A 9,989-nucleotide genomic window follows, 5' to 3' on the forward strand; every position below is an offset into this window, starting at 1 on the left:
AGTGTCTTATTGTAATGGAATTGATGTGCTGCAAAACCCACTACCAAAATTATTTTAAAAATCAGGTCACATGCCTGGGGAACAGACAGAGTTAAAGTACTGAATCTAAATTTATTATGGCCAAGTGTCCGTGTTTGCCAAGTTTTTTGGAGGGTTTTTCATTGCAAAGCATTGCAAGATTTCTTAACCTATTTTACCAAACTTGCCTAATTTAGTACCTACCCTGCCCTTATGGTGTCTCTCTCATTCGACTCAAGCCCCATCTTATCACAGGCTGTTCCCGAAAGACCTCGCCACTTGACGAATATCTGCCAAGAGACCAGTATCCATAGCACTTCCCCCTGACATGTTAAAGGTTGTTGTACACTGGCATTCCAAAGCCTGCCCTGCTCAGTGACTGACATTCAATCCAAACATATCAGAGAATGGGAAGATGGTGCCATGATTCTCCATCAAGGATCTAAAGTCCTATTGATGCGATAGTCCAGAGGTGGCATGTTATCTTTCCAGAGGAGGATACAATAACAGATGTTGTCAGCGTGGTCGAAGGTAAATCACCCAGGTCAGTGCAGTCTCCATGGTCCAGACATACAGCCCATAATGCTACAGGAAGATCAATTAGCTTCTCCACTGCAGCTCAGTGTCACACCTTTCTCTGCTACCTCATACTCACTCCATCTCTGCTACTGCAACCAGTTGTCACTCATGCTCCATCGTTTTTCCAATTGCCTGTAGTATTTTCACCCATTCGCACTTTATTTCCCCAGTTCCACCCCCTTTATCCGTAGCTCCCCCTGCACCTCCAGTCATAGAGTCATAGAGATGTACAGCACGGAAACAGACCATTCGGTCCAACCTGTCCATGCCGACCAAATTTCCCAACCCAGTCTAGTCCCACCTGCCAGCGCCCGGCCCATATCCCTCCAAACCCTTCCTATTCATACACCCATCCAGATGCCTTTTAAAAGTTGCAATTGAACCAGCCTCCACCACATCCTCTGGCAGCTCATTCCATACACATACCACCCTCTGTGTGAAAACGTTGCCCCTTCGGTCTCTTTTATATCTTTCCCCTCTCACCCTAAACCTATGCCCTCTAGTTCTGGACTCCCCCACCCCAGGTAAAAGACATTGTCTATCTACCCTATCTATGCCCCTAATGATTTTATAAACCTCTATAAGGTAACCCCTCAGCATCCGATGCACCAAAGAAAACAGCCCCAGCCTATTCAACTTCTATGTATAGCTCAAATCCTCCAACCCTGACAACATCCTTGTAAATCTTTTCTGGACCCTTTCAAGTTTCACAACATCTTTTTGAAGGAAGGAGACCAGAACTGCACGCAATATTCCAAGTGTGGCCTAACCAATGTCCTGTACAGCCACAACATGACCTCCCAACTCCTGTACTCAATACTCTGACCAATAAAGGAAAGCATACCAAATACCGTCTTCACCATCCCATCTACTCGTGATTCTACCCCCAGTTCTGAAGAAGGGTTACACCTAAAACGTCAACTTCTCCACCTCCTGATGCTGCCAGGATTGCTATGTTCTCCTAGCCTCCTGCTTGTCTCCCCTACCACTAACTCATCGTACACTGCCTATTCACTCACCCAGCACCCCTCCCCATATTTCGATCACCTGCACCAGCACTAATAGTTGTGCCACCCACATTGATCTCTATTATTCCTTCCTTTTCACTCATTGCTGAAGAAGACAGCATGTATTGCGGAAAAAGGGATTGGACAATGGAGGGCTGCATAACATTATGGAGGAGAGAATCCCATCTCTCACAAAAGAAGATTGGGACTGCTCTTGTGGGTATGCTGAGAGATCCACATCCCGCCAACCGAATAAGTACCATTCTGCAATTCACCAAAACTATTGCAGTATCCTTGCTGTCAGTCACATTCATTGACACCTCCTCTCCCTTGTGTCTTTACTAATGGGATGCCCAGGATCCCAGCAGAGATACAGCTAGCTCCCTCAGAAACCACCTGCTCGATCTTTGAGGAATGGGATTCCTTCCCCTCAGAGTTGGCAAGGTTGCCCCCTGCCTCCTCCAACAGCTCAGATATTGACTTCGCAGTGGGAACATCATATTAAGAAAGTTTAATCTGGTGAATATCTTGCTGCAACAAGGAACATCCCAGGCCCCTAGCACTCAGCGTACAACTGGAGACCAGGCAACTGCTCACGTGGAGTCGGCAGTCAAAGATTTCATCCCCACATACAGAGGTGTCAGATAGGTGTGTGGAACCCAATGATTCTCTTAGTCCAAAGGCCATAGGAGTGCAGCTGGGTTATGGGGACGCAGCTGCCCCATGTCACGGTCTGCCTCCCTCCATGGTCAGGTTGGCTGCTGCCACAGACAGCCAGGTCCAGCAACCTCAGGGTCTCCATTGTCCCAGCCAATAGTCCTCAGAACTAAAGACATGGCGACAAGGCTGTCAGGAACTTGTTGCTCACTCCTCTTCTTTACAAGGAACAAAATGGTGCCCAGTGGCATCAAGCTGGAGGAGGAACCACATACTGGCCCTTAGAAGACTCCACTCAGGATATTCCAGAGGTGGCTGGGTCTCTCACGTCCACCCTACCTGCACCCCCATCAAACCGTGGGAAGTTCACACAAAGGAGGGTCCACTTGTCTCTGACAAGAAGAAGCACATTTGATTTGATTTGATTCTCCATTGTCACATGTACCAACATACAGTGAAAAGTATTGTTTTGCACGCTAACTAGACCACTCATATCCAAAGTAAGTACATCTGACCCCCAGGGTCACCCAACCAAACTCTGAAGGCAAACGAGCTCCACTGATGAGCAGGGTCCTGCCAGCACTGCTGCAAAATCTAGGAAAACACTAAGGCATGCTGGGAGTGAAAGCAAGGAAGAATTAAAAACTTCTGAGGGGACTGTCCTAACATAGGTGACAGTGCACTGTATATAAAGTATCATGTTTGTATAAATTTAATTCGTTTTATACAACATCCATTTATTTGAGTCTCTGTGTAGTCCCGAAGGTAACAGTGCCAGCAATGGTGCCTAACTTCATGTCCATACGGTATCTACCATGGAAGGATCTCTATATAGAGAACCTGCTGCAGCATGCTGAAGCAAGATGAACAAGTTGTGTGTGGGGCAAGGGGTCCTGCTGGTATGGGAGGCTGCTCTTGATTACTCTGCTGGGACCCTTGTTGCTAATGGAAGCCTCCATGGACTTCAGCAAGAACTAATCCCCTACAGCTTTGAATGACAGTTATTTGCTTGTGGCAGGGAACAGTCAGGTCAGCATAAAGTGAGCAAACACTAAAAGGGCAGGCAAGCAGTCATGAGATGATCCATGAGCTGGGTACCTTACCACATGGGCACAGTATCCTTCCTATAACCTTTCAATGCTAGCTACAGGTTCACCTGCAATGCAGGTCAGTCATTTCTAAACATTCTGTAAGTGGATCAGAGAGGTGCCGTGAGATTGGAAAATATCAGATGCCAGTGTTCATGGGTGAGGGATATGTGCGGCTGTTGTCAATGGATCATACTTTGAAAAGCTGTTTGTTCTGAATGACTTGGGACTCTTCACAGCTAATAGGAGACTGATGTCACCAGGTACCTGCTCTGATTTCCATGTCACAAATCAGCATTTAGATGGCTCGCAGCAAGTGATAGGGTAGGAAGTTGCATATTAATTAACCAAGATGTGCAGTTAATAAGGTAATCCCATTGCATTTTAAATTTAATTATGTTCCTCGGTACAGGGGAAAATTCCATGAATAATCTTTGGAGCAAACACATCCTGGAGAGGGTCTGCAAGCCAGCAATGTGATCCTTTTGTGTATTTCCATCTCGAGGGCCTTCCCTGGTCATCAAGCCATGGAATGAGCTTCTGATTCAGAAACACTACCGACAATGCCACATGCTACCTTATCTTATGAATCCTCTGTGCAAAATGTTCTTTTTATTTAGCAAACTGCCAAAGATTTGGTTTATTTGTTGAACATTTTATTCGAACGTTGTTGGAGAATGCTCCAGAGACAATTGGGAGTTTATGCAGCACTTTAGTCCAACCAGATCCTGATGTGCTCTTTCTGAGATGTACAAGTATTTGTCATAACAATAATCTCATCTCAGAATCACTCACAAATGCTGTTTCAACAATAGCAGCTACTTCTTAGCTTTGGGACAGTATAAAGTAGAAAAAAAATTGGAAGTTATGCAATTCTTAAAACATTTAGACTCCCCATTTCAACTTAATTACAAGTTTGAAAAACTATTTGACCTTAGTTACATTGGAGAGAAATGCTAGACTGAGGATTTATAATGCCAAATTATCATTTTATTTTAGAATTCCAAATTATTTTCAGAGCTTCTGCAAAGAAATGGAAAACTGATAAGTGGTTCAGACAAACAGGAAGCTTGGAGATGAGGCTAAATTTGACTAAAGGCTGATTTGAATCAGAAAGGTGGGTTTCAAAGTATCAGAATTCCTGTCTCAACCCAAATCCAATTCCAGCTTGTCCACTTTTGGTTTTAACTAATATTTGAAGGTAGGACTGGCAGCCAAAAGGATGCTTCAAGCAAATTATGCCTCATTGTCAGATTGTTTTCTTTTATTTAAAAAAGACTGCATATAATTGTGTTCGCCCTTCTGTAGGATAGGAAAGATGTTGTTAAGCTTGAGAGTGTGTAGAAAAGATTTACAATATGTTGCTAGAACTGGTGGGGTTGGGCTGTAGGGGGAGGTTGAATAGGCTGGGGCTTTTTTTCTCTGGAGTGTCAGAGGCTGAGGGGTGAACTTACAAAGGTTTATAAAATCATGAGGGGCATGGATAAGGTGAATATCTAAGGTCTTTTTCCAAGGGTGGGTGAGTCTAAAACCAGAGGACAGTGGTTTAAGATGAGAGGGATAAGATTTTAAAAAGATCTGAGGGTTAACTTTTTCACGCAGAGGGTGGTGCATATATGGAATGAGCTGCCAGAGGAAGTAGTGGAGACTGGTACAATTGCAACATTTAAACGTCATCTGGATGGGTAAAGAATAGGAAAGGTTTAAAGGGACATGGGCCAAATCCTGACAAATGGGACTGGGTCAGATTGGATTTCTGGTCAGCTTGGATGAGTTGGACCAACAGGTCAGTTTCTGTGACTCTAGACTATGTTGGACAACTAAAATCAGAAAAGAACAGTTCTGACAAAGGGTCATTGGACCAGACATGTTAATTCTGCTTTGTCTGGAAACACTGCCAGACCTGCTGAGTTCCTCTCAGTGATTTCTCTTTTTGTTTTAATTTTTTAAAAACTTTATCTGTTGCCAGTCGGGCTGTCTGAACTTTGTGCAGGCTTGCAACTTGCTAAAGGTGAGAATTTTGTGGATTCAGGAATTGAAGAGATTTACAGCCACACCTTTGATCTAAGTGTCTATCTGAGGAGTCTCCGCAATCACACATGACTCTGACTTTTCCAACTCCTCCCCTCTCCCCACCTCCAGCAAACCAGGATTCAGCAGGCCCCAATCACCACCAGGTCCAGGCCTTCCTATTCACAAGGTTCATGACATCTCTCTAATTTGTGTCATTTTTTGACACAGACCTTTCCTTGGCAAGTTTCATAACCCATTCCCAAAACAATATCCCATTCTTCCTTTTCCTCAAGTACCTCTGCCAAATAAACCACCTGAATCAACCTATTGCCCACATGCTGTTCCTCACATGCTCCCACATGATTCCAGTGAGGCCAAACACCACCATCTGATTATCTGCTCTCAAACCTCACCACCACCAGTCCCCGGCTCTACTAGGCTGGGGATCTAGATTGGGAACTGTTTATTGATGTAGAGACACAGCACATAGCAGAATCCTAAATGAGACCTTCCTGTCAGACCACGGGAAGATAAGTAAAGGTTATGTCCATTACCTTTGTGAAAAATTCCAGAACAACTAAGTCAGTGTTGATAAATGTTAAACGGTGCATTTAGAAGTCATGGAATTGAAGATGAATGTTGCTAAGTTATTATCAGCCACTCACTAGTTAACCAAAATCCTCTAACCTTACAGTTACTGTCTAATATGCACAATCCATAAATAGTAGCTCTGTGGAGAATAGGAGTTGGTATCAGCCAGTCAGCAGTTGACGTGATTCCTCTGGGTCACTGCAGTATTTTGGAGGCTATCAAACATAACTTACATTTTAACCTTTATGCACTGTCTCTGACAGAAAATGTCCATCAGACAATTCCCCATCGCTGGCATGAATTCAGCAGTCACAAATAATTTTTAAACTTTTGTGAATTTACAAGCTGCTTCATTGCTTGCTATTAAAATCAGGCATTTGTAACAGGTTCTTTTAAACTTTATGAGGGTGGAGCTAAAGAGCTGCACTGAACTGAACCCAGTCTGTGCATGAGAGAATCAGACTAGAAAATCATCACTCAGCTGAAAAATGTTCACAACACAGTGGACAAGATTTGCCTCTATATTAACGGCACTGTCTTATAAATGATAAATCCATCAAGGTAATAATGAAATATCTTCAACTGTAGCAATAACTCTACCCATGGAACATTAAAGCTTTGAAATCAATAGGGGACTGACTACTGAAGCCACTGCTTACTCATCTCCAGGAGTTTGCCCTTGTACTATCAATAAAGAAATCAGTGTCAAAGGGAGACACTTTAGCCTCAGCAACTCGAAGCAATATCAGTTTGGGGTGGACTATTGGCTTTACACCTCACCCAACATTATTGTCCATGAAGCAGCTGTATGATAATGGAGTGAAAGCCCTCTCAGTTGATAAAATGGATAAGGTTGACTGGGGTCACCAGTAATAGCCATCATAGAGATGTACAGCATGGAAACAGACCCTTTGGTCCAACTCATCCATGTCAAACAATATCCTAAATAAATCTAGTCCCACCTGCCAGCATTTGGCCCATATCCCTCTAAACCCTTCCTATTCATATATCCATCCAGATGCCTTTTAAAAGTTGTAATTGTATCAGCCCCCGCCACTTCCTCTGGCAGCTCATTCCATACAGGCACCATCCTCTGTATGAAAAAGTTGCCATTTAGATCCCTTTTAAATCTTTCCCCTCTCACCTTAAACCTCTGCCCTCTAGTTCTGGACTCCCCCACCTCATGGAAAAGACCTTGTCTATTCCCCCTATCCATGTTCTTCATGGTTTTATAAACCTCTATGAGGTCACCCCTCACCTGCCGACGTTCCAGGGAAAATAGCCCCCATTTTGATGAAATCTGTTAAATGAAGAAATTGTGGAGCTTAGTCATATGCTTGGCCAGTTTTCAGGGAACAAAATGATATGAAGGGGTTTCCCGAACAAGCAGGATATCTGTTGCATGAGTGATGGACACTATACTGCTAGTTCCACATTTCATCGGATATCTACAGTTGCTTGAAAGGAACCACCCATTTAAAAGGTTAGAGTCACCTTTCCAGCAACTGGTCATGATTTCTTTTTCAGTAATAAGGTGTGAATGCTGCTGTCCAGGCCAACATTCCTAACTTCAATGAAGCAGGTGGTGAGACTTCATCTTGAACTGCTGCATTCCTTGGAATTCAGGGACACCCACAGTACTGTTAATGGGGGAGTTCCAGGATTTTGACCAAGCTACAATGAATGAATGTCAGTGATAAATTTATAAGTCAGGATGGTGTGTGATTTGGAAGGGAACTTGCATATTGTGCAGTTCCCATGTTTCTGCTATCCCTATTCTTCTAAATGGTAGCGATTATGGCTGAGGAAGGAGCTTTTAAAGGACCTTTGGTGCATTACTACAATGTACCTTGTATAAGGTACAATTGCTGCCACTGTGCAATGGCATGGAGGGAATGAATGGTTAATATGACTTTGGGTGCAAGTCCCTGGTCCAGTTACTTTTTTAGGTAAGGCTCAATCCTGAATGTTGATGATTGGGAATTCGATTATGGTAATGCTGTCAAATGGCAAACAAAGATGATTTGACTTATTCTTGTTGAAGATTGTCATTGCCTGGCACTTTTATGACATGAATGTTTCCTGCTGCCTCGCAGCCCAAGCCTGAATGTTATCCAGAACTTGCTGCATGACCCTGTCATTTATCTGATTCAAAAGACGAGTCCCAAGAGATGTGACATTTTTACGGGTGCCTGTCTCCAGAATTGTAGCCTCTTTTGATAGATTACATTCAACACGTCAGGGCAGATGTAACTTTGTTTGTAAGGACAGATAATTGAGTATGCACAGGCATGGCATGAGCAAAGAAAATATCAACACATTTCCATCTCATTCCTCCCCAAATGGCACACAACATCTTCTGAACCAACAAAATATAACGAAGTGGCCATGTCTAGAATTGTGACATTACAAATTCAATTCCTTTTGGCAAGAGCCACATGTGGAACATAAGATTACGACTGTAACAAAAGAACACCATGAAATTGGATGGAAGATAAGAAAGCATTGGCATAGACCATAAGACCATAACACGTAAGAGTGAAAGTAAGGCCATTCAGCCCATCAAGTCCACTCCGCCATTTAATCATGGCTGATGGGCATTTTAACTCCATTTACCTGCACTCTCCCCATATCCCTTAATTACTTGCGAGATCAAGAATTTATCAATCTCTGCCTTGAAGACGTTTAATTTCCCGGCCTCCAATGTGCTCCATGGCAATGAATTCCACAGGCCCACCACTCTCTGGCTGAAGAAATGTCTCCTCATTTCTATTCTAAGTTGACCACCTTTAATTCTGAGGCTGTGTCCCGGGTCCCAGTCTCCCCGCCTAACAGAAACAACTTCCCAGCGTCAACCCTTTCTAAACCATGCAATATCTTGTAAGTTTCTATCAGATGTCCCCTCAACCTTCGAACTCTAATGAATACAATCCCAGAATCCTAAGTTATTCATCGTATGTTAGGCCTCCCATTCCAGGGATCATCCGTCTGAATCTCCACTGGACATGCTCCAGTGCCAGTGTGTCCTTCCTGAGGTGTGGCACCTAAAATTGGACACAGTATCCAAATGGGGCCTAACCAGAGCTTTATAAAGTCTCAGAAGCACATAGCTCTTTTTATATTCCAACCCTCTTGCGATAAACGTCAACGTTGCATTTGTTTTCTTAGTCACGGACTCAACCTGCAAGCTAACCTGGACTAGCACTCCCAGATCTCTTTGTACTTCATCCTTATGAATTTTCTCACCATTTAGAAAATAGCCTGTATACTTTTTTCCAAAATGAATAACCTCGCATTTGCTCACACTGAATTTCATCAGCCATTTCCTAGACCACTCTTCTAAACTGTCTAAATCTTTCTGCAGCCTTCCCACCTCCTCAGTACTACCTGCCACTCAGTCTAACTTCGTATCATAGGCGAACTTCACCAGAATGCCCCCAGTCCCTTCATCCAGTTCATTAATATATAAAGTGAACAGCTGCGGCCCCAACACTGAACCCTGCGGGATACCACTTGTCACCGGCTGCCATTCCAAAAAAGAACCTTTTAATCCAACTCTCTGCCTTCTGTCAGACAGCCAATCCTCAATCCATGCCAGTAGCTCACCTCGAACACCATGGGCCCTCCCCTTCCTCAGCAGCCTCCCATGAGGCACCTTATCAAAGGCCTTTTGGAAGTCTAGATAGATAACATCCACTGGGTTTCCCTGGTCTAACCTACTTGTTACCTCTTCAAAGAAATCTAACAGGTTTCTCAGGCACAATATTCCCTTACTTATTCCGTGCTGACTTGTTCTAATTTGACCTGCACTTCCAAAAATTTAGAAATCTCATCCTTAACGATGGATTCTAGAATTTTACCAACAACCGAGGTTAGGCTAATCGACCTATAATTTTCCATCTTTTGTCTTGATCTTTTCTTGAGCGAGTGGTTTCCAATCATCTGGGAATTTCCCTGACTTCAGTGACTTTTGAAAGATCACAACCAATGCCTCTGCTATTTCTTCAGCTACCTCCCTCAGAATTCTAGGATGTAG

The sequence above is a fragment of the Chiloscyllium plagiosum genome, chromosome 3 (assembly GCF_004010195.1).
Source record: "Chiloscyllium plagiosum isolate BGI_BamShark_2017 chromosome 3, ASM401019v2, whole genome shotgun sequence".
Lineage (NCBI taxonomy): Eukaryota > Metazoa > Chordata > Chondrichthyes > Orectolobiformes > Hemiscylliidae > Chiloscyllium > Chiloscyllium plagiosum.